Source organism: Hyaena hyaena, unplaced genomic scaffold, assembly GCF_003009895.1.
Source record: "Hyaena hyaena isolate Hyena2069 unplaced genomic scaffold, ASM300989v1 scaffold_518, whole genome shotgun sequence".
In the NCBI taxonomy this organism is placed as follows: domain Eukaryota; kingdom Metazoa; phylum Chordata; class Mammalia; order Carnivora; family Hyaenidae; genus Hyaena; species Hyaena hyaena.
This window is the reverse complement of record NW_024081151.1, coordinates 1318714-1344159: the sequence shown is the minus strand read 5'-3', so window position 1 is coordinate 1344159 and position 25446 is coordinate 1318714. Positions and strand designations below refer to the sequence as shown.

General features: G+C 34.8%; 1 long non-coding RNA gene across 1 annotated transcript in view; it reads left to right on the top strand.

The window, feature by feature from the left end:
• Nucleotides 1–25446, top strand: part of LOC120247394 — a 120265-nt gene that overhangs the window by 62118 nt on the left and 32701 nt on the right. The window contains exon 3 of the long non-coding RNA XR_005532295.1: nucleotides 10073–10137. This is a non-coding gene — a long non-coding RNA (uncharacterized LOC120247394). The remainder of the gene's footprint in view (nucleotides 1–10072; nucleotides 10138–25446) is intronic.

Below are 25446 nucleotides of genomic sequence, written 5' to 3'. Positions count from 1 at the left end.
AGAGAGCGATGAAAAGAAACCATAAACCATGAGGATCATCAATAAATATTTACCGACTACAAAGAAGATAAGCTATTAGATGAATGCTATAGAGTTTTCCTAGTTCCTAGTTTTAGTTCCATTTAGTTTATGCCTGTTGGGAGATTTTCATACCATGGTAACATGGGTGCAGTGAATGCTTTTGTTGGAGGGTTGACAAATCACATTCATTTGTATCCTGAGTTTACATAAGGGGTATTATAACATGTAAACTAAGAGATGGAATGAATCTGTGAAACAGCTATATCTCTTGTTGCTGACTTGGATGCCATATTGTCTGTCTTTCTACTTGTTCCGCCTTCTCAAATCTGTAGGTGGGTCATGAACAATTGCTTCATGGCTGTATGCAGTCGGCAGGCCTTATGTTGTGTAGGCCTGCTATAGACAATGCTCTTTAATTGGGCAGAAAAGTTGCTGCATTGGCTTCCCTCCCATTTCAAAAAGCTGAGTACATGCTGTTACTGCAGCAGTTTATCTATGCCAACTCAAGGAACAAGATCCTGGGATTGAAAATCAGACTAGGGGCTCCACATGGTGATAAGGACCATTGCATTTTGACTATCAAGTCGGATTACAGTTATAATCATAGGGAGGTGCTTTTTTGAACATGGGGTAATGTGCATTTACTCATTTTGGAAATTCACTAGACTTTAGGTGCTTTTACAGTTCCCCACTAAAGTTTTGGTAACTACTCAGAAAAAAAATAATAAAGTAACTTTGGGAAAAATGCTTTCAATGAGAGATCTTGCATTGACTGGCTGGCTAACTCTCCATCACTCTCGCACATACTCAGAATGCTACAAGTGATAGAAGTTTAATGTTTTCAAAACATAAATGAATAAAAGTAGAAAAGTGAAAATGATTGTTTCCTTTTTTTGTTCCATGTTAAACATTCATTATTGATTTTGGTAAAATGAAATAAAATAATTTTCTATTGCTATAAGTAGCCACATTTTATGGTTAAATTTAAACTTTAGAAAAGAGGTTGTGATGAAACACCCATCAGAATATCTGCTGTATCATATGAAAGGACTGCATATAGTATCTTGGTAGTATAAAGACTTCTTTAACATATTTTTAATTATAATGTATACATTATAATCGACAAAAGAAAATAGTTTAATCTTTCCCATAGTTCTCTGTGTGATTTTAATGCTCTGCATGTTTAGTATTAGTGCTTAAGCTTAATATTACTTTCTTTAGCATTAAAATTGTTAACACTGTAGCTTTGGTAATGCATGTTTGAATATTTAATTATGTTGCTATAAACAGCTTCACTAATGCTATATTTTCAGTGACTATGATGGGCCTTCTGTTAGTGCTGGCATTTGAGCAATTTTGCTTTCTATTTTTCTGTTGTGTATACAATGCAAAGTATTCCCACCTGAGATTTCAACAAAATTTCACTTGGGAAACAGAACAAATTTGAAAGATGTTTTCTGTATGTTTCTCAAATCGAGCTTTGCTTTGAATCAAGCCAAATGATGAAAACATAGTCCAGCCCCCTTTCCAAAAGCAGAATGCAATTACCTCTAAGGCCTATAGTAAAAAGACCAACTAATTGAGAACACTTGTCTTTGTTTTCAGTTAGCAAAACTTATTAAGAATGTCCATTTTATGAATTCAAAAAGGTGGGTTTATTTTTAATGAATTAAAAATTGGGAGCTCTGAAAATTAAAGCATATGCAGGTTACTCTCTTCCTCAAGGGGACATATACTACTGCTGTGCTCGTGTGAAGTAATAATGAGATACCATAAGCAAACAGTAGATGATTCATGTCAGATGGTTCTTCAATAACGTTAGGGGGGAAAAAGCAGCTGATGTATGGGATATTGAAGGCAGATTAAGTTGTTAATGTATATTAGTATATTCTTAATTTCCTTTTAATTGAAAAAGACATATTGACTTTAATTAGAACCATTTCACAGGAACTGTCAATTAGCACATGTCAAACTAGTTAATTCAGAACAGAATTCTTTTAATTAGGGTCTGCTTTCCTTTAACTATGGGGCCAATGAAATCAGCCTTTCCTTATCTAGATTTTAAATGTCTCTAAGACATATAATACAAATGTAGACTCTTATCTATTATTAGAAGCCCATATGGATAACATTAAAATGATGATGCTGGCATTGTTCATGCAGCACAAATCAGAGTCCCTTTATGACTGTTAGAAAAAAATGGCTTTGAACAAAGACTATTTTAAATACCAGATTTATCCTACTTTAAAGAGACTACAAAATTTATGACATGCATGTTCACATTTAAAGTATTATTTAATACGTCTGCTCAAATAAATGGGCCTATTCAAACGTTTTGTGTGTTCTATCAGCCGAAGACACATAAAACATTGTCAAGCCATACAGCAACATTTTTTCCTTAAATGAACTGTAATCAAAAAGGGAAAACAGACTGATTTTTTTTTGCACAACATAAAAATAGCATTGTTAACTTTCATTGCATCCAAAGATTTAATACGAATAGTTGATACAGTGACTAAACCACTGGTATGAGCTAATGTGATCTTAGTAATCAAACAGTGTAAAATCTGAAACTTGGCTTTTTCTTAATGTAATGTTGTGTAGTTGCAGCATTTTAGTTACAGTTGGCATGAGAATGAGCACATACAGTGAGTTTGGTGGGGCAGGGCTATATGGTGTTCACCTACGAAATAGTTATCCTCAGTATTAAAGGGAGATTTAAAGTGGTGTATAAAAGAAAATTAATGTGAAATCTAGCTTACTTTATCATGTAAGATTTAGCTGCTATTTTACTGAGTGAGACTAAGCAAGGATTACAGAAATCAATAAAAAAGAATATTTAATAAGCCAGTCCGGATTCCAAAGAGAATTATCTAGTATATATCCTCATATTTGTTCATTTGTGGTAGGTACATTTAATGATAACCATACTGTTCCTTATTGAAGTGTGATGTAGTGTAGACATGTCAGTAGCTGAATTTTGTGACAGTTGAATGGAAATATTTTAGTACACTTCTAATTTTGATTAACAGACAAAACACAAGGGGAGTACACAGAAAGATGAAAAAAACAACCCAAAAAACTCTTTTTCCTTCCAGAGTTGACCTCATTCTTCTGAACTGTTCTTAGAGGTACCTCTGCTCTTTACTGTGGGTTTGAGAGACACAACTTTGATTTAGTATGCCCATATTTTATTCCAGTCTATAGCTTTTAATTCTCTTGGTGCCATATAGTTACTTGAGTCTGTGATAAAAGATATTAATCCTCTTCCCGGAAAAATGTACATAGGCAGACATGCACTAAATGTTAGGGTGGGAAATCTTTATGAAAAATAATTTGGTATAGCCTGCTGAAAGATGTAACCTCAGTTTGATATAATTGACTACTTGTAGTGTTGCAGACACTATGCCTGGTCTGGGAATATAACAATGAGCAAGATGAGCAACCTTAACATCTGAGTAACTGTGACAAATTATTAACACATTTTCAGAAATTACTGTGTGATTCTTTTTTTTTTTTCTGTCTATTTTACTTTTTGGACTGGTTAAAATTTGACCTATATTTATTAATCTTCATCAAATTTTAAATCTGACAAGATTGACAATTTTATATAAAAATTGCCTGAAAATGTAAGTATTGAAACAGTAGATGGGACTAATTTTATAAGTTTAATTCAACAGATTTTATTAATCATTTCCCTCTTAATTATAATTCTATTTTGGTTAATAATCTTAGGTGATATTAATTAATGATATAATTTTGATCCATCTTTTTCTGTTTATTCACTTAAATTATATAATTTATAATAACTTAGGAAGAAGACATAAGGCGTAGTAATACAGTTTTTATGAATTAGCCTTAAACTCTAAACTGTGTGAATGATCTTGGGTGGGGTGCTAATTAATTTCTTGATTATCTTTGAGTCACTTATTTATGCTGTGCCAGGGTTTAAACTTGAACACATTTTTGAGTAATACATGCATGAAATCTGTTACTCCACTAGATAGTATTAATTCCTTTGTAACTTCAGAGGGGTCATTTTGGATGTGTGTGTGCACATGTGCATGTTTAATCTTTGAGTATGCTATAGTACTGTTATGTATGTATAAAACATACTTGCATACTTAATGTGCTTTTAGTCCCACTTTTCTCCTTGGTTGTACATAGCAGTTTAAACCACCTTGTCTGTTCCAGGGGCACCCTAGGGTGGCTCAGTTGGTTAAGCGTCCTACTTTCATGCATGTCATGATCTCATGGTTCCTGAGTTCGAGCCCCACATTGGGCCCTGTGCTGACAGCTCAGAGCCTGGAGCCTGCTTCACATTCTGTGTCTTCCTCTCTGTTTGCCCTTCCCTGCCCGCTCTCTGCCTCTGTCTGTCTCAAAAAGAAAAATAAATTAAACAAAAATTTTAAAAATGCCTTGTCTGTTCCACCTTTTGTAAAATTGACTTTGGTGTATGTCAGCCACAAAAATTTTGATCTTTGAAAATTTACAGGATCCATGAGCCTTAACTTGGTTTAATCATCTTAATGGTATAGATGGTATAGGTTATATATGTTGGTAAAAATAGGCAAAAATTACTCAGAGCATATGTTTTTGAATCAAAACCATAGCCATTTTATTTATTTATTTACTTATTTTTAGAGAGATAGAGGGTGCACGAGAGCGAGGGGTAGAGTGAGAGTGAGAGAAAGAGAGAGAGAAGCGAGGCTCACTTGGAGCTCCTGTTTTTACTTGAAGCAGTTTGTGCTCATCTGAAGTGGGGCTTGAGCTCACCTGAAGTAGGGCATGAGCTTACCTGATGGGGGGGCTCATGCTCACCTGATGGGGGGTTCGAGCTCATTTCAACTGGGGCTTGTGCTCACCTGATGTGGGACTTGAACTCACTAACTGTGAGATCATGACCTGAGCTGAAGTCAGTTGCTTAATGACTGAGACACTCAGGTGCCCCAAACCATACCCATTTAACCAACTCGATTAGCAGCATTTTAACAGATTATTTAAATTATTAGGAGCTATGATTTCTTTTTTTTTTCTTTTTTTTTTTAATAGTTTATTGTCAAGTTGGTTTCCATATAACACCCAGTGCTCATCCCCACAAGTGCCCTCCTCCATGCCCATCAACCCCCTTCTCCTCACCCCCATACCTATCAGTCCTCGGTTTGTTCTCAACATTCAAGAGTCTCTCATGGTTTGCCTCCCTTCCTCTCTTCCCCCATTGCCCCCCTTCTTCTCCCCCACAGTCCTCCATTAAGTTCCTCCTAATCCTCCTATATGTGCAAACATATAGCTGTCCTTCTCTGCCTGACTTATTTTGCTCAGCATAACACCCTCAAGGTCCATCCATGTTGCTACACATGGCCAGATTTCATTCTTTCTCATTGCCATGTAGTATTCCATCGTCTAGATAAACCACATCTTCTTGATCCATTTGTCCGTTGATGGACACTTAGGCTCTTTCCATGTTTTGGCTATTGTTGAGAGTGCTGCTATGAACAGTGGGGTACATGTGCCCCTATGCATCAGCACTCCTGTATCCCTTGGGTAAATTGCTAGCAGTGGTTTTGCTGGGTCATAGGGGAGTTCTGTGGTTAATTTTTTGAGGAACCTCCACACTGTTTTCCAGAGGGGCTGCACCAGTTTTCATTTCCACCAACAGAGTAGGAGGGTGCCTGTTTCTCCACATCCTCACCAGCATCTAGAGTTCTCAGATTTGCTCATTTTAGCCATTAGGAGCTATGATTTCAAATAGCCTTATCCAAATAAGAAAACTATTGAAATCACTGGAATATTTTATGTAAAGGGAAGTAACTTTCAGATTAAAAATTTAATTATTGTATTTTAAGAGTTAATTGGAAATTTTCTTAATTTTTTCATCAACTTCTTTATCCTTAATCAACATCATATTGATTTTAATAGGGACTAAACATGCCACCCTGAATGAGAAATTTCTTTACTCCATTTTTATGTAACTATCCCTACTCCTACAACCTCTGACATGCACTTTTTTCTACCTATTGATCAGTTGTTTAAACATATTAATTATATATTATAACCTAGTAAATTTAATTTTTTATATCTTGAGAGTATGTTCATGTATCTTTTGGAAAGTGACAGAGAGATATTGTATTTATTTATGTGGTCAGCCAGGCTCAGGTTAGTTTGGTTCAGTACCACAAGTATTTTTTAGGGACTTCTGGGTGCCTCAGTCAGTTAGACATCTGACTCTTGATTTCGGCTCACGGCATGATCTCATGGTTTATGAGTTTGAGCCCGCAGTGGAAGTGCAGAGCCTGTGTGGGATTCTTTCTCTCTGCCCCTTCCTTGCTCATCCTATCTTTCTCTTAAAATAAATAAACTTAAAAAAATTAAAAAACATAGAAAAAAAGTGTGTATAAAAACCTCTTATTCAGAAACCGTTAATGTTTGGCACCGTCTGGTTGAACATTAGTTAAAATGTTTATTTGCCTTTCCCTTGACTATGCAGAATCTCGTTAAAAACTAGTAATTTTTAGTAAATTATCAGTTCCCTTTTCAAAATTATTTAATGCTTTATAGTTGAAATGTTTTTTTTAAGTGTATATACTTACTTTGAGAGAGAGCGAGTAAGCAGGAATGAGGGTGGAGTATAGAGAGAGGGAGAGAGAATACCAAACAGGCTCTGCACTGTCAACATGGGACTTAATCCCATGACCCTGAAATCATGACCTGAGCTGAAATCAAGAGTCAGACACTTGACTGCCTGAGCCACCCAGGCGCTCCTATAGTTGAAATATTTTCAATACTGTTTTCTAACGCAAGATGAATAATCCCATCGTTACAGTTATTAGCTTAATTTCCTTCTCTGCTATCATTAGGGGTTCTGCCATATAGAAAAGCTGAGTTCACATTCCAGTATCACTATTTACTAGCTTTATAAACTTAGATAAATTGCTAACTTCTGAGATTCAGTTCCCTCCTCTGAAAAATGGGGATAATGTTACCTACTTTATAGTGTTGTATGGATTGAATGGAATCTGTAAAGGGTTTAGCATCTTGCCTTTTACATACTCACTAAATACTTGCTCCCAGCCCTTTTTCAGTTTTGTTGTATTAACTGCCTCTTCTACTGAGAAATTTATTGTTAAATAGATTCACTTCTGTATGGAAATACAAATTGTTAGCATGAATGCTCTACTAGTTTGATAGTTAATAGATATTAACATGGGAAGGTACTTGGGTGCCTTTGGTCTTTGGTGCTTCAGAAGAATCTAGCTGATGGCAGTCACCTACTTATGACCAGCAGTCCTTTATTCACTGTTTGTGTGAAATATATTTTATGAGTGTCACTTAGTAAAATGCTTTTGACAAACACCATTTGTTTATAATAGTTCAATTGTAGAATATTAAAAAACATTTTTTATAAGCTCTGTGACCAGTGTGGGAATTTAACTCATGACCCCAAGATTAAGAGTCTCATGCTGTACCAAATGGGCCAGTCAGGTGCTCCCAAATATTCTTGAATAGCAATATTAGCGACTAAAAATGTGAAAAAAGATGTATAAAAAATAACCTATAATTGTACCAACTAAAGGAAATCACTGTAAATATTTTGGTGTGTTTTATGTGTATGTGCTGGGAATTTTATTAGGTCATTACATTTTATTCATGATTGTGATTTAAATGGCTCTACAGTATTCATTTTTTAAACTAAGTTCTTTTAAAAAAATTTTAAGAAATATTTTATATATATTTGAGAGAGAGACAGAGTGCAAGTGGGGAAGGGGCAGAGAGAGGGAGACACAGAATCTGAAGGAGGCTCCAGACTCTGAGCTGTCAGCACAGAGCCTGATGCGGGGCTCGAACCCATGGACTGTGATATCATGACCTGAGCCAAAGTCAGATGCCTAACTGACTGAACCACCCAGATGCTCCTAAACTAAGTTCTTTTTAAAGTTTGTGTTTTTTACTTGCTCCACTAAGTTAGTATGAATATCTTTATATATATAAAGTTTATGTGCATTTCTTAGTATTTCTTTAGGATAATTCTTATGAGTAGAATTACTGATCAAAGAGAATTAACATTAACGTTTGATATATATTAACCCAAGTTGCTTTCCAAAAAAGTGTCAATTAATACTCCCACTAGCCCCAAATATGACCTCTGACAAAAGAATGAATTGCTTTTTGAATATACAGTTTGGCAAGTTGTTAAGTAGGTTGATTAATATATAGTTTTTGGCTAATTGATTCTTTCCTAATTGATTCAGTTTGGCACTAATTTAGGAAGAGGTCAAATAACATTATAATGATCCATGTGATCTTTCCTGGGATTTTCTAAAGATAGCTTTTGATTTGAAAGTAATGTTTAAAGTAACATTTTGTGTAAGTGGTAGCTGGTATGCTAATTTGACTTAGTCATATCTTGATTTTTATATGTGTTTTGAGGTCTCTTTGGGCTAATTTCTATAGCAATTTTTAGAGGAAAATGAGATTCTTCTAATGTGCAATTAAAGTATTTGCATTATTGGCAATATATGGAGAGAAACTTAAGGGTAAAAATCAGCTCATTTTATTTTGTAGTAAAATCAGAAATAGGAAAAAATATGCTAACATGATAATATCTAATGAGGGAAATATTCCATGCAGATGTCTTTTTTTATGTGGGTAACATCACGATACAAACATGTTACTAGGAATATACAGCCACTTACAAAAAAGATATACAATATGAGTTTAGAATTTTAATAAATTCTCTTTTAAAGGTGATTTAAATCTTTAGATAATGTAAGACTTGAGATTTCAACTAAGATGTAATGTCTCCATATGCTACTTCTGAGACTTATTTAGATATTTTTTTCTTGCTTAGCTGCATTTATTGCAGCTTCTAATATAGGGAATTGAGAACTGGGTCCTGTATGATAGATCTTTTATGGGACACAGAAATATAATTTTATTTAGTTATATTTGAAGCTTCTATCTAGATACATTGCAACCAATATTATTCTTACTATCATAAATAGATAACAAAGTCACAAGCTCTCAAGTTAACAAAAAGGTCATGTGAAAGGAAAAGAGACACTATTCTTGTTTTTGCTGTTGTCAGTAAGAATTTTTACATTTTCTTTGTACATGGGCACCTTTTCATGTTTATTATACTACATTGATAGCGCTGTCACATTTCATTAAGTTAACACCAACTTAGTGAGAATGGGAAAAAGAATATTTTGTTGCTACTACTATGACTCTAGATTTTTATCTTGTAAATACATAACGTTTTATATAAGTTATGAGTTATTTGACAATAAGAATGCTTTCAGGACTTGTATTTTGTTTTAATCTAGATTAGGCTGCTAAATAAGCTAAATTTGGACCTCTCCCTTCGTGGTCGGTAAATATGTTGTGGTATCAATACAGACAAGACAAGCATTTCTTATATTTTGCACTTGTCATTTTTTTTGTACTGAATATATGTCAGTGAAGGCACAACTTTGGTAAGGAATGGGGAGATATGTATATATATATGACCACCTTTTTGCATTGGTAATAGCATCCTTGGTCTGGAAACTAAGAAAAGCAGGTAATAAAGCCACACTGGTAGCTACTCATAGTTTATGTAAACCCTATCCGATCTGATAGTATCCTATACTTGAATGTGCAATGACAGAGACAGGGAGTGTGGGTGTGGGGAATTGAAAAGATGAAACAAGGAAAGGTGTAGAGAATAATGTTCTAGGCTTTTGATTTTTAATTTGTAGAATTAACTTTTTTTCTCTTCAGTCTTGAAATTATGGTTATAATTGGAGTTAATTTAAGCATAGTTACCAAAGTAATGGAATAAATCATTTAAGACTTGGTATCTTTTTGTTATTAAGTATATTCATTAGCTGTAAGTAGGTCATCACGTAGTTTATAAATTTTAATGCCTTGTCATTTGTAAATATACCTGATGTTAAAAAATAAGCCCAGTTCTTCTTATTTGGATTTTCTTTACTCTCTAGGATTAATGGGCAAAACATGAACTTCACTATGAATTTCTCCTGAAATTCTGATTTAAACTTTACTTTTTCAGGACTCATTTTGAATTACGGAGATCATGTTCTACCTGTAACCTCTTGTGGGAGGATTTCCAAAAGAGTAAGTTGACTTTTTGGGATATGATATTTTGGGAAACATTTGGCTGAAATAATAGATGCTATTATGTTGGCTCCTGCTAATGTGTTAGAGATTATTCTTCAAAGAGTCCAGTTTGAATGCCATTGTCATTTGGTGAGGGGTGGGGATACACAATCATTTATAAGCCTGATGGTACTGTTTGTCAGTTTTCATTGTTTTTAAACTTTAATAGGCATCAGGATCCATTTAATAAAAAAAGGTAATGTCTGGCTTAGGATTTTAGCAAATATATTTTGGTGGATATATCATGAATTTTTTAATGGAGTGTGAGGATAAAAATCAAAGATATTTTTTTTTGTAACCTGGTGGCTATAGTTAACAATATGATATTTGTACTTTAAAATATGTTAAGAGGATAGATCTCCTGTTAAGTGTTCTTAGGACATAACAAAAACAAAGACACAAGAGAACACTAGGAAAGTTTTGGAGATAATAGATATGTTTATAGTATTTTTTATTTTCAAATTTTTCTTTTTTAAAAAATGGTTTATAAAATTTTATTTCTGAGAGTAAGACAGCATGAGCAGGGGAGGGTCAGAAAGAGAGGGAGATACAGAATTTGAAACAGGCTCCAGGCTCTGAGCTAGCTGTCAGCACAGAGCCTGACACGGGGCTCGAAGCCATGAACCATGAGGTCATGAACTGAGCCGAAGTCGGACGCTTAACTGACTGAGCCATCCAGGCGCCCCTGTTTATAGTATCTTGATAGTGGTGATAGTATCAGGTGTGTATACATATGTCCAAACTTATCACAATGTATATATTAAATATTTACAATTTTTCTATGTCAATTATACTTCAATAAAGATAAAATGAATGTTGATTGTATTTTAAAGACATATTCTGGAGAAGGAAGACAAAAATATTAAACAGATGAAGTCATAAAGTATTCAGTTCTTGATGTATGAGTTTGTGAAAAGGAATGGCTTCATGATTCTTTGTCTCATTCTGTTGCCTTCATGATGAGTACTTGATACTACTAATAATGATGTTGGTGTACTCCTTGGCATTTAAAGGAGTACAAAATGTATTCCTTACAGTTTCTCATTAGAGAACTTTTCTTCTGCTGAGGCTACTGATTCACAGGGGAAAAAAAAACTCTTTAGGTATAATCTACAAATGATTATACCCAAAACAACCTCTTTGGATGTAATCTACAAAATAGTTTATGACAGAGGAAGCAAAAGTGGAGGAGGTAGAGATGGTGAAGAGATGGCAAAAGTGGGTAGACACTGAGAGAGGAAATGTTAGAAGAAGGAAGATGAGAGAGAATGGGTGAGATTAAAAAAAGATTTTTCTCCTTTTGGCTTAGGCCTCAACCAACTGTGGCCTGGCTTTCTTCCTTTTGCATCCATCCTGATGATCATCCTCCAGCTAGTAAAAATCTCTCTAATTCTAGTGCTAATCCAGTTCCTCCAGACTTTTACCTTTGGCATCTGTAGGTATTCTAAGTTTATATAGATATATATATAGATATAGATATTATGTAGATATAGATATAGCTATCACTGGTCTTTGTATTCCTCATTCCATTGTCATTTGTAAGAAAGCCTTCTTTATTTTTTAAAAAAAAATTTTTAATGTTTATTTTTAAGGGAAGGAGAGAGAGTACAAGCAGAGGAGGGGCAGAGAAAGAGGGAGACACAGAATCTGAAGCAGGCTCCAGGCTTTAAGCTGTCAGCACACAGCCTGATGCAGGACCTGAACCCATGAACTGTAAGATCATTACCTGAGCTGAAGTTGGAGGATTAACCAACTGAACCACCCAGGTGCCCCTAGGAAGCTGTCTTGAATATTGAAATAATCCCACTTAGTTAATGAACAGATTCACTGTGAATAATAATAATGTGTCACTTTATGCCAGGAAGTGTTCTAGGCTCTGGATATACAAAAGTTAATGAGATGAAGTCTCAATTCCCATTGAGCTTATGTCACAACAGATGAATAAGTATATATTTGAATTGCTATGGGGAGGAAGAAAAGCAAATTAAGGGGATAGAGAATAACAGAACATGCTACTTTAGAATGGGTAGTTAAGGAAATTTTGTCTGTGGAGGTGATATTTAAACAGAAATCTGAATGATGTGAGGGAGCAAGCTGTATGGGTTTCAGGGCAGTATGTACTTATTGAGACAAGTGCATAGGCTTATATTTGATGTCTTCAAGGGTCAGCAAGAAATGCAATGGATGGATGGGGAGAGTTGTAGGAAACAATGTTAAGAGTTAGGCAGAGGCAAATAATGAAAAGCCTGATAGACCACAGTAAAGTTCTTGGATATTATTTTAAGAGTGATGGTAAGTCATTAACACCTAGAGGGTTGACATCAAGGAGGCAAAGTGGACTCACTTCATGCTAGGAATATTTTTTTCAAGTGAGAGAAGAACTGCAATGTATCAGAATTCTTATGTATTTACCAGATTGCATTTATTAATACAAATACTGCAGTAAAAATGGGAAATGGTTCAGGGACAGCTTACACTGAGTGACATTACTGAAGGTCTGTTTTACCTTCAGAAGAGTACTACAGTACCATAATGAGATAGGTGACTATTCTCCTGGGAAGGTTTCATTGATAAATTCTTCTAAAGGCCAGAAGAAGTGAAGTCAGTGGTAGCTAATTCAGCAAATATTTTTGTGGGCTTATTAATTATCAGACACTGTGCTGGTTGTTTTTGCAAATGTTAGGCTGTGCAGCAATTTGTCCCCATTTTATGGATCAGAATATGGAAGTGCAGAGGTCCTATTGTGCCACAATTGCTGTAACTATTTGGTTGAGTTTTGAATATTCACCCTAAAGTAAGGTCCTTGCCTGAATTGCTGGGATTAATTGCAACTCTGTAGATCTGGGTATTAGTACACGTTTAATCAGACAATGTGCTGTTAAATTTCTAAGAATATATTAAAGAGGTAATTAAGAGTCTTGTATTTACTTTAAAACATATACTTTCTAATTTTCTGAAAATTAGAGGACTAGGTATGTGGTCATTTTATAAAAATTAGAAATATTTTTTTTACTATAAATAATAACCAATTATGGAAATAGCCCAAATGTCCATCAACTGATGAATGGTTAAACAAAATGTGCAATGGAAGATTACTAGACAATGAAAAAGAATTTAATCTTGTCATTTGCAGCAATATGGACGGAACTAGAGTATATTAAGCTAAGCAAAATAAGTCAATCAGAGAAAGACAAATATATGCTTTCACTCATGTGGAATTTAAGAAACAAAACAGATGAACATAGGGAAAGGGAAGGAAAAATAAAATAAGATAAAAACAGAGAGAGAGGCAAACTATAAGAAAATCTTAACTATCGACAACAAACTGAGGGTTGATGGAAGGGAGGTGGGTGAGGGGGATGGGCTAAATGGGTGATGAGCATTAAGGAGAACACTTGCTGGGATGAGCAGTGTGTGTTATATGTAAGAAATGAATCATTAAATTCTATACTTGAAACCAGAACTACATTATATGTTAACTAAATTGAATCTAAAAAAGAAATACAATTTTTAAAATGCACACACATTTATACACACACTGTGACAATATCTGCTTCCACCTTGTTAATACCTCAGATTAACACTTTTCTCAGTGTGAAAAATGAATTCTGGTGGTACTCTTACTGTATTTATTTAAATAGTTGCAGAATGAGTAAATTTTACTCATTTTGTTTAGTGTTACCAATTGTTTGGGCTTGCCCTAAGATAGTTTATTACTTGCAGATCAGCTTGAGAAACTTAATAAATGTGTTTGATAATTCAGTTTATTAGTGATATTGTTACAGAAGTCCTCTGAAGAGCTTGGTCTATCGTCTCTTGAATAGTAGTGATTTGAAGTCTTATACTCTGGTAGCCTATCTGTAGGGCATATTATCAAATCCAATATTTATTCGGTATAATTCATCTAAAGAAAACATAAAATGCTTCCCCCTTCCCATGATAATCTCCCTGCTTACAGCAGACTATAGAAGAACATCTCAGTCTACAATGTCTCCTGTTCAAGGGATATACTTTTTGTTCTTTTATACTTTGAAACTCACTTTTTCTGTCTTGAGCTTCTATTTTGTCCAGGTGACTGAAATTTTAATCTTAGTTAGGGGTTTCTTTCTTTTTCTTTTTATCTTACCTCTGCTAATTCTTGGATGGGGGTAGTGGCTTGTACTAGACATCATCTTTCCATGATGGTGGCATTTGCAGATTTTGATTTTGAAGTTAGTTGGTCATCATAGGTTGCTGCACATTCATCATTTGCATCCACAAGGTATTAGCTGGTAAAACAACTCTTCTTATAATTTCCATGCTAATGACAAAACTGTAATCTTTCTGTGGTCCCCAAACTTCATGAAGATATGGAGAATTCTGTGAGACTTCCCCTTGTCTCAGCTTTGCTGGGCCTGAATAGGGCTTGGAAAATTCTGAGGATAATATCTCACTTGCCCCTTACATTATCCAAACAGTTCTGTGGGATCTTCCTACCTCCCTGAGTCTGTACCCCGGAAGTGAGATGCAGATTGCCTGTGTTCTCTTGTAAAAACAATGTCTAAATCCATCATTCCTTTGACTCTTCTTTTCCCCATTCAAGGATTTTCAAGTCTAGAGGGTGAGGAAACCTTTTGTCTTTGCTCATTTAGTTTTCAAGGTGTTCTTTTTTTAAAAAAATTTATTTACTTATTAATTTATATCCAAGTTCTCATATAGTGCAACGATGATTTCAAGAGTAGATTCCTTAAAATGCCCTCACCCATTTAGCCCACCCCCCCCAACAATCCCTCTAGTAACCCTCTGTTCTCCATATTTAAGAGTCTCTTATATTTTTGTTACCCTCCCTGTTTTATATTATTTTTGCTTCCCTTCCTTTATGTTCATCTGTTTTTTACCATAAAGTCCTCATATGACTGAAATCGTTGATATTTGTCTTTCTCTAACTAATTTAGCTTACCATAATACCCTCTAGTTCCATGTAGTTGTAAATGGCAGGATTTCATTCTTTTTGATTGCTGTTGTGTGTGTGTGTGTGTGTGTGTGTGTACATATATATATGTATATGTATACATACACATATTTACATCTTCTTTATCCATTCCTCCATTGATGGACATTTGGGCTCTTTCCATACTTTGGCTATTGTGGATAGTTCTGCTATAAACATTGGGGTGCATGTATCCCTTCGAAACAGCACACCTGTATCCCTTGGATAAATACCTAGTAGTGCAATTGCTGGGTCACAGGGTAGTTCTGTTTTTAATTTTTTGAGAAACCTCCACACTGTTTTCCAGAGTGGCTGCACCAGTTTGCATTCCCACCAGTAGTGCAAAAGTGATCCTATTTCTTTGCATCCTTGCCAACATCTGTTGTTGCCTGAGTTGTTAATGTTAGCCATTCTGAAAGGTTTTTTCAAGGTGTTTTAAATCTGTTTTCTGTGCTAGATGTTGCACATACATAGGCTGAATTTGACCCACAGAAGTTCATTTTACTTGGGTAATATTTAAAGAATAGGGAAAATTCACATAAAAATCTGAATTTCCAAATTTTTTTCCTGTGGGGGAAGAATGATCTGGCAACATGGGACCCATATTTCTATATGATAAAAATCATTTGGAGCTGGATAGTGGCTCCTTACAGGGTTTGCTCATTCCAATCCCATTTCCTTTTTTGTTTTGTATTACTCATCTGCCTGACTTGGTAAGCGTGCTTTGAATCCTTCCCGTTATTCTGAAGGCCCAGGATTTTGGAATTCATAGGTTAGGAAAAAGACTCCTTATTTCTACTTTCTGTTGTCACTGTTTTCCTGAGGCAAGGTAAGCTTATCTACTGCTTGAATAGAGGAAGAATCTAAGAATAAGGGAAAAAAATTGGCGAGTATTTAAAAAATGTTAAACTACTACAGGATTTTTTAAGAGTTTTATTTTAATTATTTTAAAAATTTTTATTTATTTTGAGAGAGAGAAAAAGAGAAAGTTGGGGGTGGGGGGTGGAGAGAATCCCAAGCAGGCTCTACACTAACAGCATAGAGCTCAATGACAGGCTCAAATTCATGAGCCATGAGATCATGACCTGAGCCAAAATCAAGAGTTAGTGCTTAGGGGCACTTGGGTGGTTAAGTCAGTTAACCATCGGACTTCAGCTCAGGGCCTCCTTCTTTCTCCCTCTGCTGCCTGGGTTCGTCCTCTCTCTCTCTCTCTCTCTCAAAAATAAATAAACTTTTATTAAACAATTAAAAAAAAAGAGTCAACACTTAACTGACTCAGCCAACCAGGCACCTCTTATTTAATAAAAATGTTTTGGAGCACTTCAGTGGCTCATTTGGTTGAGCATAGGGACTCTTGATTTTATGTCATGTCATGATCTTGAGGTTTGTGAGATTCAGCCTTGACAGCACAGAGCCTGCTTGGGATTTTCTGTCTCTCCCTCTCTCTCTGTCCCTTTCCCACCTCTCTGGAAGTAAATAAATAAACTTAAAAAAATGTTTTGTCAAGTTGCTTTTTAAAATTCAGCTTTATTCAGATACAAGTTATATGAAGTCCACCACTTGTAAAGATGTAGTTCAATAGTGATGTATGAAGGTTCACCTGCTCCAGTCTTGTTACCATTTAGTGTTATCAGTGTTTTAATTTTAGTCACTCTAGTAGATATGTTGTATTTGGTTACATCTCATCATAGTTTTGTTTGCTTTTTCCTAGTAATTAGTGATGTTGAGCATCTTTTCATATGCTTATTTTCCATTTGTACATATTTTTTGATAACTGTTTAAATGTTATATTTTTTAAAATATTGAGTTGTGATTCTTGAGTGATAAGAACTCTTAAGTATTATGGATTAAAATCCTTTATCCATTTCATCTTTTGTTAAGTATTTTCCCTCATTTGCTTTTCTTAATGGTCTTTTGGAAAGCCGGTTTGCTCATTTTCTTTTTTTTATTGTTTTTTAATGTCTTTATGTCCTATCATAAGAATTTAACTGAGGTTCACAAGATTTTCTCATATGTTTTCTTCAAGATTTTTATAGTTTTTGCTCTAACTTTTATGTCTACAATCCATTTGGGGTTAATTTTTTATATAGTGTGAGGTAAGGGTAGAGTTTTATTTTTTTACATGTGACTGTATGGCTCTCTTTGTTAAAAGAGACCACTTTTTCCTCATTGCATTAATTTGATGCATTGAAAATTAGTTTATCATAGATATATTCCTTTTTGTTATTAACATTTTTTCAATGTTTATTTTTGAGAGAGAGAGACAGCACAAGTGGGGGGAAGGGCAGAGAGAGAGAGATGGGGAGCACAGAATCCGAAGCAGACTCCGGGCTCCGCGCTGTCAGCACAGAGCCCTATGCGGGGCTCGAACTGACGAACTGCAAGATCATGACCTGAGCTGAAGTCAGCTGCTCAACTGACTGAGCCACCTAGGCACCCCTATCATAGATATATTCTGACTTATATTCTGTATCATTGACCTATATGTCTTTCTTTTAGTTGGTATTAGACCATCTTGGTTATGATAGCTTTAATGTAAATGTTGAAATAGTGTAAGACCTAGTGTTTTTCCTTTTTCAAGATTCCTTTAGGTGTAGTATATAAATTTTCATATAAATTTTAATTAAAATATTATTTAGTAATTTCTGTCCTCAACCTGAGGCTTGAATGCACAACCCCAAGATGGAGAGTGGCATACTCTACTGACTGAGTCAGCCAGGTGCCTCTTTTTATATAAATTTTAGAATAAGCATGCTAATTATTATAAAAAGGTTTACTAGGATTTAAAAAAATATATAACTTATTGTCAAGTTAGCTAACATGCATTGTATACAGTGTACTCTTGGCTTCGGGAATAGATTCCCTTGATTCATTTTTTACATACAGCTCCCAGTGCTCATCCCAACAAGTGCCTTCTTCAGTGCCCATCATCCATTTCCCTTCCCCCGCCCCATCACTCCTCAGTTTGTTCTCTGTATTTAGCAGTCTCTTATGGTTTGCCTCCCTCTCTGTTTGTAACTATATTTTTTCCCCTTCCCTATCTCCATGGTCTTCTGTTAAGTTTCTCAAATTCCACATAAGAGATTTGTCTTTCTCTGACTAATTTCACTTAGCATAATACCCTCCAGCTCAATCCATGTTGTTGCAAATGGTAAGATTTCATTCTTTTTCATTGCTAAGTAGTATTCCATCGTGTGTGTGTATATATATATATATATATATGTGTGTGTGTGTATATATATATATACATATATATACCATATCTTCTTTATCCATTCATCAGTCGATGGACATTTGGACTCTTTCTACAATTTGCCTATTGTTGATAGTGCTGCTGTAAACATTGGGGTACATGTGCCCTTATGAGTCAGCACTCCTGTATCTTTTGGATAAATTCCTAGCAGTGCAATTGCTAGGTCATAGGGGAGTTCTCTTATTAATTTTTTGAGCAACCTCCACACTGTTTTTCAGAGCAGCTGCACCAGTTTGCATTCCCACCAATAGTGTAAGAGGGTACCAATTTCTCCACATCCTTGCCACCATCTATAGTCTCCTGATTTGTCCATTTTAGCCACTCTGACTGGTGTGAGGTGGTATCTCATTGTGGTTCTGATTTGTATTTCCCTGATGATGAGTGACGTTGAGCATCGTTTCATGTGTCTGTTGGCCATCTGGATGTCTTGTTTGGAAAAGTGTCTATTCATGTCTTCTGCCCATTTCTTCACTGGATTTGTTTTTTGGGTATGGAATTTGGTGAGTTCCTTATAGATTTTGGATACTAGCCCTTTATCTGATATGTTATTTGCAACTATCTTTTCCTATTCTGTCAGTTGCCTATTAGTTTTGTTGATTGTTTCCTTTGCTGTGCAGAAGCTTTTTATCTTGATGAGGTCCCAACAGTTTATTTTTGCTATTGATTCCCTTGCTTTTGGAGATGTGTCCAGTAAGAAATTTCTGCAGTTGAGGTCAAAGAGGCTGTTTCCAGTTTTCTCCTCTAGGGTTTTGATGGTTTCTTGTCTAACTATCAGGTCCTTCATCCATTTTGAGTTATTTTTGTGTAGGGTGTAAGAAAATTGTCTAGTTTCATTTTGCTGCATGTTGCTGTCCAGTGCTTCCAGCACCATGTGTTAAAGAGGCTGTCTTTTTTCCATTGAATACTCTTTTCTGCTTTGTCGAAGATTAGTTGGCCATATATTTGTGGGTCCAATTCTGGGTTCTCTATTCTATTCCATTGATCTATGGGTCTGCTTTTGTGCCAGTACCATACTGTTGGTATGATTACAGCTTTTTAACATCTGGGATTGTGATGTCTACAGCTTTGGCTTTCTTTGTCAATGTTACTGTGGCTAGTAGGTGTCTTTTGTGGTTCCATATAAATTTTCGGATTGTTTGTTCTAGCTCTGAGAAGAATGCCAGTGCCATTTTGATTGGGATTGCTTTGAATGTGTAGATTGCTTTGGGAAGTGTCAGTATTTTAATAGTATTTGTTCTAATCCATGAGCATCGAATGTTTTTCCATTTCTTTGTGTCTCCTTCAACTTCTTTCATAAGTTTCCTATTGTTTTCAGCATACAGATCTTTTACCTCATCAGTGAGCTTTATTCTGTGGTTTTTTATGGTTCTTGGTACAGTCGTAAATAGGATCGATTCCTTGATTTCTCTTTATGTTGCTTCATTATTGGTGTATACAAATGCAACTAATTTCTGTACATTAATTTTTTATCGTGTGACTTTGGAGAATTAATGTATCAGTTTTAGCAGTTTCTGGTGGAGTCTTTTGTGGTCTCCACGTAGAGTATCACGTCATCTGCGAAAAGTGAAAGTTTGTCTTCTTTGTCAGCTTGGATGCCTTGTATTTCATTTCGTTGTCTGATTGCTGATGCTAGGACTTCCAACACTATGTTAAGCAATAGTGGTGAGAGTGAACATACTTGTTGTGTTTCTGATCTCATGGAAAGAGCTCTTAGTTTTTCCCCATTGAGGATGATATTAGCTGTGGGCCTTTCATATATGGCTTTTATGATGTTAAGGTATGTTCCTTCTATCCCAACTTTCTTGAGGGTTTTTATTAAGAAGAGATGCTGTATTTTATCAAATGCCTTTTTTTTTTTTTGCATCTATTGACAGGATCATATGGTTCTTATTCTTTCTTCTGTTAATGTGATCTATCACATTGATTGATTTGTGAATATTGAACCAGCCCTGCAGCCCAGGAATGAATCCTACTTGATCATGGTGAATAATTCTTTTAATATACTGTTGAATTCAATTTGCTAATATCTTATTGAGAGTTTTTGCATTCATGTTCATCAGGGGTATTGGCCTGTAATTCTCTTTTTTAGTGGGGTCTCTGTCTGGTTTGGGAATCAAGGTAATGCTGGTTTTGTAGAGTAAGTCTATATGTTTTCCTTCCATTTCTATTTTTTGAAACAATTTGGGAAGAATAGGTATTAATTCTTCTTTAAATGTTTTGTAGAATTTCCTGGAAGCCATCTAGCCCAGGACACTTATTTGTTGGGAGATTTTTGATAACTGTTTGAAGTTCTTTGCTGGTTCTGAGTCTGTTCAAATTTTCTATTTCTTCCTGTTTGGGTTTTGGTAGTATGTGAGTGTCTAGAAATCTGTCCATTTCTTCCAGATTGTCCAGTTTGTTGGCATGTAATTTTTCATAGTATTCTCTAATAATTGTTTGTATATCTGTGTTGTTGGCTGTGATCTGTCCTCTTTCATTTGTTATTATATCTTTTTTCTTTTTGAGAAGTCTGGCTAGGGGTTTATCACTTTTTGTTTATTCTTTCAAAAGACCAGCTCTTGGATTCATTGATCTGTTCTACTGGGTTTTTAAAAAAATATAATAATATTGTTTTTAATAAACAATATAGTTTATGTCTGCTCTAGTGTTTATTATTTCTCTACTTCTGCTGGCTTTGGGGTTTCTTTGCTGCTCTGCTTCTAGTTTGTTTAGGTGTGAAGTTAGGTTTTTATATTTGAGATTTTTCTTGCTTCTTGAGATAGGCCTGGGTTGCAATGTATTTTCCTTTTTAAGACTGACTTTGCTGCATCCCAAAGGTTGGGACTTTTGTGTTTTCATTTTTGTTTGCTTCCATATATTTTTAAATTTCTTCTTTAATTACCTGGTTGACCCATTCATTCTTCAGTAGGATGTTCTTTAACCTTCATGCCTTTAGAATCTTTCTAATTTTTTTCTTATGGTTGATTTCAAGCTTCATAGCATTGTGATCTGAAATATACATGGTAAAATCTCAGTCCCTTTATATTTATTGAGGGCTGTTTTGGTACCCAGTATGTTATCTTTTTTGCAACATTGTTCCATGGCACTCAAGAAGAATGTGTATTCTGCTGCTTATGTATGAAAATTCCTGAGTATATCAGTCAAGTCCATCTAGGCCAGTGTATCATTCAAGGCTATTGTTTCTTTATTGATTTTCTGCTTAGATGATCTGTTCATTGCTTTAAGTGGAGTATTAAAGTCACCTACAATTACAGTATTACTATCAATAAGATTGCTTATGTTTGTGATATATATTTATATATATATAAATTTGTCAGGTATATAGATATATATTCGTGTTACTCCAAGTTGGGGGCATAAACATTGTTAGCCTTTCTTGATGGATAGACCCCTTAATTATGATAAAATGCCCTTCTTCATCTCTTGTTACAGTCTTTAGTTTAAAATATAATTTGTCTGATATAAGTATGGCTACTCCAGTTTTCTTTTGACTTCCAATAGCATGATAGATCATTCTCCATCTCCTCACTTTAATATGTAGGTGTCCTCAGGTCTAGAACGAGTCTTTGTAGACAGCATATAGATGGATCTTGTTGTTGTTGTTGTTGTTGTTTTTAAATCCATTCTAATGCCCTTTGTCTTTTGATTGGGAGAGTTAGTCTGTTTACATTCAGAGTGATTATTGAAAGATAAGGATTTAGTGTATTGTGTTATCTGTAGATTTTGTGCTTATGGTGATGTTTCTGGTCCTTTGTGGTCTTTGCTGCTTTCCCCCTTAGGATATCCTGCAGGGCTGCTTTAGTGGTCATGAACTCCTTTAGTGTTTGTTTGTCTGGGAAAGGCTTTATCTCTCCTTCTATATAATGGATTGTTGGCTGCATATTTTTCCTATTCAGCACAGTGAATATTTATTGCCACTCCCTTCTGGCCTCCCAAGTTTCAGTGGACAAGTCTGCTACTACCCTTATGTGTCTACCCTTGTTAGTTAAGGGCTTTTTATCCCTTGTGCTTTCAGAATTCTCTCTTTACCTTTGTATTTACCAGTTTCACTATGATAGGTTCTGGTGAAGACCTATTCTTGCTGAATCTAAAGGGAATTCTCTGTGCCTCCTGGACTTGAATCTTTTCCTTACTCCCCAGATTAGGGAAGTTCTCAGCTATAATTTGTTCAAATAAACCTTCTACCCCTTTCTCTCTCTCTTCTTTTTCTGGAACTCCTATGATAGGGATATTATGTTTCATTACATCTCTTAGGTCTCTAATTCTCCCCTTGTGGTCTGGTATTTTCCTGTCTCTCTTTTTCTCAGCTTCATCATTTTCCATAATTTTATCTTCTATTTCACTTATTCTCCCTATGCTTTCCCCATCCTTGCTGTTGCTACATCGGGTTTACTTTGCACCTCATTTATAGCATTTCTTAATTCATTGTGATTATTTCTTAGGTCCTTGATCTCTGCAGCAATAGATTCTCTGCTGTCTTCCATGCTCTTTTCAAGCCTAATTATTAGTCTTATGTCTATTATTCTAAATTCTTGTTCAGATATATTGTTTATATCTGTTTTGAGCAATTCTCTGGCTGTCATTTCTTCCTAGAATTTCTTCTGCAGAGAACTCTTTTGTTTTGACATTTTGGCTAGTTTCCTGTCTTTTACATGTTTTAATAGCTTGTTATGTGTCCTGTACCTGTGAGTAGTGCCATATTAAAAAGGGATCATACACTGTCCAGGGACTGGCTCTTCAGAAGATATTTTTGGAGTGTGTTGCATGCTCTCTGTTATTGTATCTCCACTTGCTTTATCTCCTTATTCATAGTGTTGGTTTGGACCTTCTGCCAGGTGTGTTTTGATTTGTTCATTGTAGTAATGCTCTAAGCTGTCTCCATGGGCCCATGGATATGTTTCTCTCACTCTGTAGCCCAGATTCCTGGAATCCCGAGTATTTTGGCCTCAATACTGCTGTGTTTGAGGGACAAGGGAACCTTGCACACACACACACACACACACACACACACACACACACCCGCCCCAACTTCTCTGTCATGTTGATTCCTCCTACTAGGATTTTCATTAGGGAATTATACCAAATCTATAGATTAGTTTGGGGAGAATTGGATCTTCTGCTCCATAAACATGGTATATCTCTTAATGTATGTAGATCTTTAATTTTTATCAGCAGTATTTTGTCATTTTCAGTGTACAGATCTTGCACACATTTTGTTAATTTTATTCCCAATTATTTCTAATTTTTTGTTGTTATTAAACAGTATTGCTTAGTGTATTTCAGTTTCCAATTGTAGTATGTAGAAATATAATAGATTTTTGCACATTGACTTTAAAATCCATGACCTTACTAAATTCATTTATTAGCTCTGTTAGTTTTTGCTGTTATTGTTTATATTTTGTAGGTTCCTTACATAGGAGCAATAATACATAATCACATACCATTTATCAAAAAGACAGTATTACTTTTACCTTCTAATTTATCTGTCTGCTATTATTATTTTTCCCTAGGAACTCCAGCACAGTGTTGACTAGAAGTGGTTAGAGCATGCATTCTTGCTTTGTTCCCAATCTTGGGGAAAAAAAATTCGGTCATTTTCTTATTTGTATGACTTTTTCCCCTAGATTTCCACTATCAGTTTGAGGAAACTCCTTTTTATTTCTAGTTTGCTGAGAATTTATTATAAATGAGTGTTGTATTTTGCCAGATGTTTTTTCTTCATGTAATGAGATGATCATATATGTATTGTCAACATGGTGAATTACACTGCTTTTTCAAAAGTTAAATTTTACATTTGTGAAATAAATGCTTTTTCTCTGAGATTGTTTTTTTTATGTATGTGGGTTTTTTTTGGTTAATATGATTGATGAATTATATTGATGTTGAATGTTAAACCAACCTTGCTTTTGTGTGGGATAAGTTCCACTTGATCATTATGTATTATCCTTTTTGTATATTGTGGAAATCACTTTGCTAAAATTGTGTTAAGGAGTTTTGCATTTCTTATTCATGATGGATATTGGTTTGTGGTTTTCTTGCATTATCATCAGTTGGCTTTTTAGAATGAGTTGGGAAGTGTTTCCTTCGCTTCAATTTTCTGGAAGAGTTTGTGAAGAATTGATAATATTTCTACATTAAATATTTGATAGAACTCATCATTGAAGACACATGGATGTGGGTATTCTTTCTGGTAAGGTTTTAAAAGATGTAGGACTACTAAGCTATGGTAATTTGTATCTTCCAGGAAATCTGTCGACTTCATCTAAAGATGTCAAACTTACTGCCATAAAATAATTCATGATTTTCTCTTACTATTGTTTTAGTGTCTATAATATCTATGGTGATTTTCCCTTTTCTATTTCTGTTATTGGTAATTTGTATCTTCTCTCTTTTTCTTGACTAGTTTATCATTTTTATCAATCTTTTCAAAGACCCAGCTTTTTATTTTGTGTTTTCTTTATTGTTAACCTTTCTTTTATTTTACTGCTTTCTACTTTTTATTATTTTCTTCCATCTGCTAATTTTGGATTTAATTTGCTCTTTTTTTTTCCTTTTTATTAAAGGGGAGGGTGTTAAACAAATATTTTATTGTTATTGACTTGTAGTTTTAATTTTGTTGAGGGCAGAGAACTTACTATGCATAATAATTCTTCTAAATTTATTGAAACCTTTTTTATGACCTGATATATGAGATATTTTCATAGTTCATATATACTTTAAAATAATGTCCATTTTGCTGTTTTTAGTTGTAGTGTTGTTGGTTTTATACATTGTCAGTTAAGTCAAGTTGGTTGATAGTAATGATATACTTAGTGATTTTTTTGTGTATGCTATTCAGTTACTGTGAGGAGCATTGAAATCTCTTGCTAAAATTGCTAAGTTGTCTATTTTTCAAATATTTTAATATTTGCTTTAATATTTAAATGCTTAATTATTAGGTACATACACATTTGAAATTGTCTTGTGTTCTTGATGTAGCAATCCTTTATCATTATGAAGTGTTTATTTTTATCCCTGGTCATATTCTTGATCTGAAGTCTACCCT